We start from the raw sequence: 8,043 nt of genomic DNA, 5'->3' as shown, positions 1-8,043 counted from the left end.
ATTTTTGTTAACTATGGCAAGCAGAGGATGCTTAGGATAATGATTATCAATTATATTTGGAAATGAGCAAAAAAGAATTGCCCACATATCCATTGTGGCTGCTAAAATTTCAACTTGCTCACGGGTGTATGGAATAATTAATTTATCTGGAATTTTTGCAAAGTGCATCAAACAATACTTTATACCCAAAATTGCCTCTTATTTTTTTTTATTTTTATTTTTATTTTATTTTTATTTTTTTTTCTCAGATCAAAATTGCCTGTTTAGCCACTAATTCAGGAAAACATTGAACAGTTTTTGCTCCCACAGAATCATAGCATTAATAGTTAGCCTTTGAAGCAAGGCAGTGGTATAATTGGCCGTCACTCCATAAGTCCTTACTGCCTCAACTAAATCTTTTAACTGGGAGTAGGAAACTGGCTCAAGAATTCTCTCATTAGTAATTGGCTTTTCAAAGACTGGAAAAGCGGCCGCTAATGGCGACCAGGTGCTGCCTTTTATAAAGTGACTCTTCCCTGCCGGGCACGGCAGGGGGACCGACGGGTGAGGGGCAGCTCCGTTTCCTCTTCCTGGCTGCTGCGGTACTCCCACCCCTAGGGGGCGCCACCCTCCATATCTGTCTGCCTCGTGCTCCCCCGCAGCCTCTTCTAACTCTTCACTATCAGCTGGATTGAGCTGCTCTCCCTCCTCCTCTAACATTTCTTCCTCTGAGTCACTCACAAGATTACTATATTCTTGGTCCCGCCCTTCCACATGTAGGGCTGAGAACCGGTTTGCTTTTAAAGAAGGGCACGGGGGTCTCCTTGAGACCCCTTCCTCTCTGAAACCCTTCTACTTTTGTGAGGGCTGCAGCCCCTCTTGCTTTAATTCTTTAGGATCCTTTTGTCTTTTTTCCCTTTTTCTTTTAGGCCTATTTTCCTCCCCCTTACTGTATGCTGACTCTGATAGACTATCCTGATGCCGTGTTAGTACTTTGTATCCTTCCTGGATTAAATCAAACCCTCCCTCCTCGAGGCAAGTGCGCACCATCAAAAAGACAAGCCACAAAGGAAGAAGCAATGCAAGCAACCAATAAATATCTAAATCTACAGTGAACAGCATACCGGGGGATATTTACCGATGTCTCCTCTCCACGTGTTGAGTTCTGGCTCCAATTCGGCCTCTTGCGCGGGTCCCGTCCCAGGTTCGTTCCCGGGTTTCAGCACCAGTTGTAGTGACCGTCTACTCGACCAGCGAGGAAAAACGACCACCACACCAGGAGTCTTCTCAGATCACGCTTTATTGGAGAGCCTTTTAGTTGTAGGAGAGCTTGGGCGCGAGAGAGCGTGCACCCGAAACACAGCCGCTTATATAGGAGAATCGGAACGCGGGTCTTTCTATTGTTGGTCGCCTGCCTTTCACCATCACCAGGTGTCATGGGATTGGCTGGGGGCTCTACCTGGCTCGTGCACGCGCACAGCCCAGGGGTCCCGCCAAGCACCGTCTGGGGTGGTTACCTCAAAGCTGCAAGGGAGTGGGCTGAGTCTCGCCTCGGCTCCCTATTATCTGCTGATGCAGGTAACTGGGCATTGGGATCCTAGGACCCATGGGTAATGCACAAGAATAATATTTTTTAGACATCTTAGCAAAATTTGGGCATAATCAGTAAGAATGCTTCAGAAATATGGACAAAAACCTTTTAGGACAAGCAAGTTAAAAAAATAAACAGAGCAGCAGAGTAAAATCATTACAGATTAGAGGAAAACATTGTTTTTTTATCATGTGGATTCAGAAGACCAAGAACAGTTTGAATGTATCACAAGTTTATACTAAAAAGATTGCATTGATACTTTTTCTAGTCTAATATATATTTGAAACCTAAATATTTATATTCCAATTCTATTTATTGGAGTAAATAAATATCAATTTATTTGTCAAATTATCAACTAATTCTAGTAAGTTTCATTGTGTGAAATATAAAATCAGCACATATAAATATAAAATATATAACTATATATAATATGATTAAAAGACACACGTTTTGTATTGTTCTGGTGTAGTTACTGTATCAAAGGCAACTCTGTTTTAAAGTATGATTCTATTATCTCTACTTCAGTGTTTGATACAGTTAGACCTAAACCTTTATCATTTGTAGATTTACAGCATGGAAGCAAGAGGAAACACTGTGATTAAAACATTATCAATTTAATGCCTAATAACGAGGAGAAACATATGCACTTCTCCTGCAACTATGAAAATATTTGGTGATAAAAAGGCAGTAGTGTAAGTTCCTGCCAGGAACTTACAGACAGGCCAGGACATTAAGTAATCATGCATACGAACAATTTTTTCACCTTCTTGGCTTTAGCTACTTTTAAATGGAAAGTAAAATAAACAATTATATTTTGATAAAATACCTTCTTGTCTGAACAGTTCTGTTTGAACTGTTCATCTCTCTATGATCCCTTGTAACCAAGATTAGTTTTGTTCTAGTAAGAAAATCTTTGCTGTCAGGGTAAGGTATTCTGGTTGGTCTGTTCACACATGGAAGAAGGGTAAAGGCTCAGGTAGACATTTGTTCCAGTAACACCTCATTTGGGAAAATGTCAGCTGAAGAAGTTTAGAAGTAGCTCTTAAGCAACGCTTACTTTGAATCCATTAGGTCCACAAAGTTGGATAAATAAGTACTTGAAAAAGCCATCACCTTTGGACCTAACTATAAATAATAGAGAGTATGATCAAATTACAAATAAAAAGACTTAAGATACTCATTGGCAAAAAAAGTTTGCAAATGTGAACAATCGACTGATCAATATAATTTTTTCCACTATTCACAGAATTTTAGGGAAATAAGATCGATAGCATTGTTAGGAACAATAAGGTTTCCTTGTTACAAGTAGGCACCCATAGATATAAGCCTGTATAAAGATTGCATCATTAACTATTAAATTTAGAGGATACTACATGCTTCAGCAACACGTATACTCAAATTACAATACAGAGATTAACATGGCACTTGCACAAGGATAATATGAAAATTTGAGAAGTATTCCATATTTTTCATTCTTCAGATGCAAGAAATGAAAAAAAGTGATTAAAAAGATGATTACAAAATTACAAGTGTAACAATACACGTAATTCATATAATTAAATTTAGTTTGACATCAGTGTATTAAATCACCTCAGAAAGGCATTTACATAGCATAAACTTTACAAAACTTTTCAAATTAGACAACATTGTCATTTTATCCCAAAGAAAAATAATATTAAGACGTAGAAAAAAAGGAATAAAACTGTTTCTATATGGAATGCAATCGGAAAGGACACATTAATGAACCTATATATTATAAAATAATATATAATTCAAAGTATATCTAGGAGAAAATAAATTATGAACATGATGCAAACATAGAATATAGAATATTTTAAAATATACTTTTTCAGACAAGCACGAGAAATATTTTAGTTTCTGTACTACTCATTTCAACAGGTAAATTAAAATTATTTCTTATTAAAAAATCACAAACTTTGAAGAAATTATTATACATGTTTACAAATCTATTGAATACATTTTTCCATCCAAGGCAGGCAATTCACTTGGAAGAACTCCGCGGAATCCATGAATTTTTACAGTAAAATATTGGTGCTGCTGGGCACTGGTGGTTCATGCCTAAAATCCTAGCTACACAGGAGACTGAGATCTGAGGATCATGGTTCAAAACCAGCATGGGAAGGAAAGTCTGTGGTACTCTTATCTCAAACAAACCACTAGAAAACTGGAAGTGGAGTTGTGTCTCAAGTGGTAGAGGGCTCACCTTGAGCTGAAGATCACAGGGATAGCACCCAGGCCCAGAGTTCAAGCCCCATGACCGACCAAAAAAAAAAAAATAAAGATATTGCTCTTATTTGGATTGTGAAAATATTTTGTAGGGACACAAAAGATGGACTTGCATTTTTGAAATTTAAGAAACTTATCCCGACCATTAGGACTTCGGTGAACAATTTGTACAGTCTTTCACAACTTCATAGAGGTAGTGATACATACTTATCCTTTTGGCAATATCAAATACAGTTTCTTCTATGTTGTTCTTCAGGCATGGATTTATATAATGGTTCAACAGAAGGCGATCCAGAGTATCTTTGCTATCTCAATTCTCAACAGCAAGATATAAGGGTGTCAAGAGTCCTTTAGTTTGGGGAAGTGTTACTGTGGCTCAAGCGGTAGAGCACTCCCCTTGAGCTGAAGAGCAGAGGGACAGCACCCGAGCCCAGATCTCAAGCCCCATGACCGACCAAAAAAAAAAAAAAACCACAACAACAACAAAATTCAAACAAACAAAAATATTTGGGCTGGGAAAGTGGCTCAGTGGTAGAGTGCTTTTCTTGCATACATGAGGCCCTAGGTTCGATTCTTCAGCACCACATAAGCAGAAAAAAAAGCGGGAAGTGGTGCTGTGGCTCAAGTGGTAGAGCAGTAGACTTGAGCTGAAGAGATAAGGGACAGCGTCCAGGCCCAGAGTTCAGGCCCCACGACCAGACCAAATTTTTTTTTTTTTTAAAGAGTCCTTTAGTTTGGGCATTGGTATCTGTATCATGATGAAGTAAGAAAGAAGCTACTCTGCTATTATTCCACGTATATGCACTGTTCAGGGGTGTCCAGTCATCTACAGTTATTGCATGTGCCGCTTGAGACACCAACTCACTGACAATGTCTAAGTGTCCACCGTAGGCTTCTCGACGAGGGGTATACTCATCATCATCCCTACTATTCACATAAGTAGCCTTTTGGGAAAGAAGTCTCCGCACTGTAGTAAGCTGAATATTTTCGGCAGCCCAATGAAGAAATACGGTTGGATCCTTCTCCAATATTTTTTCTTGCAATTGATACCATTCCTTACTTTTTCATCTTGTTCCCCATATTCCTAAGAATTGCCTAACCAGAGACTTTGAGTGCCAGTGGGAATGAGGTGTCCATGTATTTCCCTAATAGTTCACATTGGTTGAACTGGTCAGAAATATCTGGTGACTTTTCTGCAACTGTTTATTCACCATGATTTATTTTCTCTTTTTCCAATTTTACTATTCGAAATTATTCTAACTGGAGAGTAGGGAATTGATGGAGAGCAAAGATATTCCTCCATATTCAAATGTACACACTGAAAATGAGGACCAGTGATGTCTTCATGTGCAGCTTATTCTAGGCATGAGAAAATAGGAAATAATGCCTTCTATATAAATGATTTGGGAAATGGCAGAGCAAAAAGTGAAATGATACAACCAAAAATATAAAAGCAAAATAAATTAGTATAATTATGGAGCAATCATATTATCTATGAGAACCATGAAAGGGAGAGAGAAAGAAAGAGACAGATGTGTAATGACGTAGCTAGCCACAAAATCCATGCATCTGATCAATTTGTAGAACAAACAAAATTTTATTTTTTAAAAGAGATGGAAATCGAATTTATGTATTTACTTGAAGTTAGTAAATACATTTTTAGTAGCCTACGTAAAGAGACATATCTTTACCAAATTACAGACAGTAAAATAAATCCTTTCTAGTTCTAGTAACAGATCTGACTGAAATCAGCTGAATCATACTTTTCTTGTACAATGAAGGAATAAGAGGGCAGTAAAGCAGCTAGAGAAGGCAGGGAGATTGTATCTGTGACAAAACTTTGTGGAAATTGGTACTGATGATTTCTTACTGGTGATCCACTTGCACTGGAAGCATGATTCTGAAGTATTGCTTGCCCATTCTGAACTATTGATTTGATCATTATATTCTCCAAGAAGAAAGTGAGAATTGATAGTGAAGGACTACTAACACATTTTGACCTTCTCACTGAGCACTTTCAATCATCAAAATCACATGAAGACAATAGACAGGCCTACTTTTTAGATGAAAGAAAGTGTCTTATAAAAACAAGGAATGTATGTAGTCATGCAAAGGACTTCTATTTTACCAATGCCTCATACATTTTTCTAATGTTGGGTACCAATAAATAATGGATCTATTAGAAAGCTCTTAAAGCTCATATGTTCAATGGTGGGTTCTCTTACACTATATCATGGTATTTTTTGTGTATGGTTTTAAGAATAAATTTACATTACTAACTTGAATTTCTGACAGGACAGTATCATCACTTTACATCTTGCTGCTATACTCTCATTTTAAAATTACCATCTAAGTATGTGCATTAGATAACTATATAGGAAAAAGTAGAAGCCACACTGATGGCTTATGTCTTTAGTAGTAGTTAATCAGAAAGATGAAATCTGAGCATTGTGGTTTGAAAGGAGACCAAGAAAAAACAGTCCATTAGATTCTGATTTGAAAGTAACCAGCAAAAGCTAGAAATGGAGCTGTGGTACAAGCAGTAAAATGCTAGCCTTGAGAAAACTGAAATAAAAAATAAATTCTGGGACAAAGCCAGGCCCTGAGTTCAAGCCCTAGTATTAGCACCAAACAAATAAATTAATTAATAAGGTAATTAATTCATTAAAACTAAATTAAGTGGTCACATGTGGGGAGGCAGGTAAAATGTAACATGCGTGGTAATGGTTTATGTATTATTTTGTAATAAGGTATATTATCATTTGTCCTATTCACTAATATTTTATGTGGACTTTTTTGTACACAACCCTGAATTTAGCATGTGTGTATATGTGTGTGTACATGTGCGAACATGTGTGTATGTGTATATGTGTACGCATGCTGTTGCAATGTTGCTTGCCAATGTGGACAGGGTGAGGCTGAAAAAAGCTAACTGTTTTGCAATGTTTTTATTTATCAGTGTTCTGTCATGTCATTTCAGTGGAACCAACCTTTGTATATATTATTTGTCTAATAATAACATCATAATCAAAGCATTTACAATATTAAGTTAGAAAAAGAGACAGCTTTCAGTTCTTATTGAATGTTAGGTAAGAAGATACAGACATAATTAGTTAGTAAGTTGTTGATATAAGATGATTGTCCGTACAAAATACGTATTTGACCTCTTAAATTGGTTATACTTTTAAGATACACTCATGGAGTGATTTGGACCGACTTGACCAAACAGGTATTACTCTCTGATTATTCCTGTGAAACACAAGTTGGATAAACTCTTTCCGGGTTTCTGTTGAAAATCACTTTCTTTGCAAGATTATATCTATTCTCACTAAGAGATAATCCAACCCATATTAAGTTTGAATATCCCATCTTATTCATTGAAAACAAGTATTGTGGATATGCTTGTTAGATATTCCTTTCAAAAACGAACAAAGAAAAAGCAAGTGTTATGTCCAGATTGTGGATGCATTTGAAGGTGTTTTGTACATGCACAGGTATCTTTACTAATGGCTCTTTTGTGGGAGAAACTACGGCAACTTTAACAAATAAGGCTTTTTGAATATCTGTTCCAATATACATAACATCTCAGAGCAAGTCTTGCAATTTCTGAAAATCCTTTGAATATTTTAGTATTATTTCAGTTCATTGACTGTAGAGCTAAAATTTCTGAAATATTGTTAAGATCTGAAAATGTAAGTGGGTATATATGCTTTTTTATGCTTCATTTTATGAAAACCCAGTTTTTATGAAAGTAAATGGAATAGAATAAAAGAATTCAGTGAATTGGGTAAGCTAATTATTAGTATAATTTTGTTTTCTATTAATAGTCCATTGAATGTAGATGATGCAGTTAAATTATTTCCTCTCTACTTCAGTTAGTTTTAGAATCTTTATAGTTATGAGTGAACTTTTAGTATAAATAAAGGTCTTTTAAAATGATTAGGATTAACCTTGTGCTTTTTGTCCTACTCCCAAGAAAATGAGTTATTTTTAAGTGTTAATAGTTTATCATTATGATTATCATAGCGAATCATTATCATTATCATAGGGACTTAAAAATTCAGTAGTATTGATGTCTTTTTAAACCAATTGTATTCTCAAGCTGGAGAGTATTTAATTCATAATTAGGTCTTGGTGTCTATGATTTTTAACCTCTCGTTCCTAACATTAATGATAGGTAAGACTACATTTTTGGGTATATGAAAGGTAAAATATTTATCTGTGGT

General features: G+C 36.1%; 1 pseudogene; it reads left to right on the top strand.

Annotated features, from left to right (window-relative positions):
* The first annotated feature begins 2,943 nt into the window (after positions 1 to 2,943).
* On the top strand, positions 2,944 to 3,040 carry LOC138815183 (U6 spliceosomal RNA; annotated as a pseudogene).
* Positions 3,041 to 8,043: the final 5,003 nt, after the last annotated feature.

The sequence above is a fragment of the Dipodomys merriami genome, unplaced genomic scaffold (assembly GCF_024711535.1).
Source record: "Dipodomys merriami isolate MVZ:Mamm:240054 unplaced genomic scaffold, mDipMer1.0.p SCAF_108, whole genome shotgun sequence".
In the NCBI taxonomy this organism is placed as follows: Eukaryota; Metazoa; Chordata; class Mammalia; order Rodentia; family Heteromyidae; genus Dipodomys; species Dipodomys merriami.
This window is presented reverse-complemented; position numbering and strand designations above follow the sequence as displayed.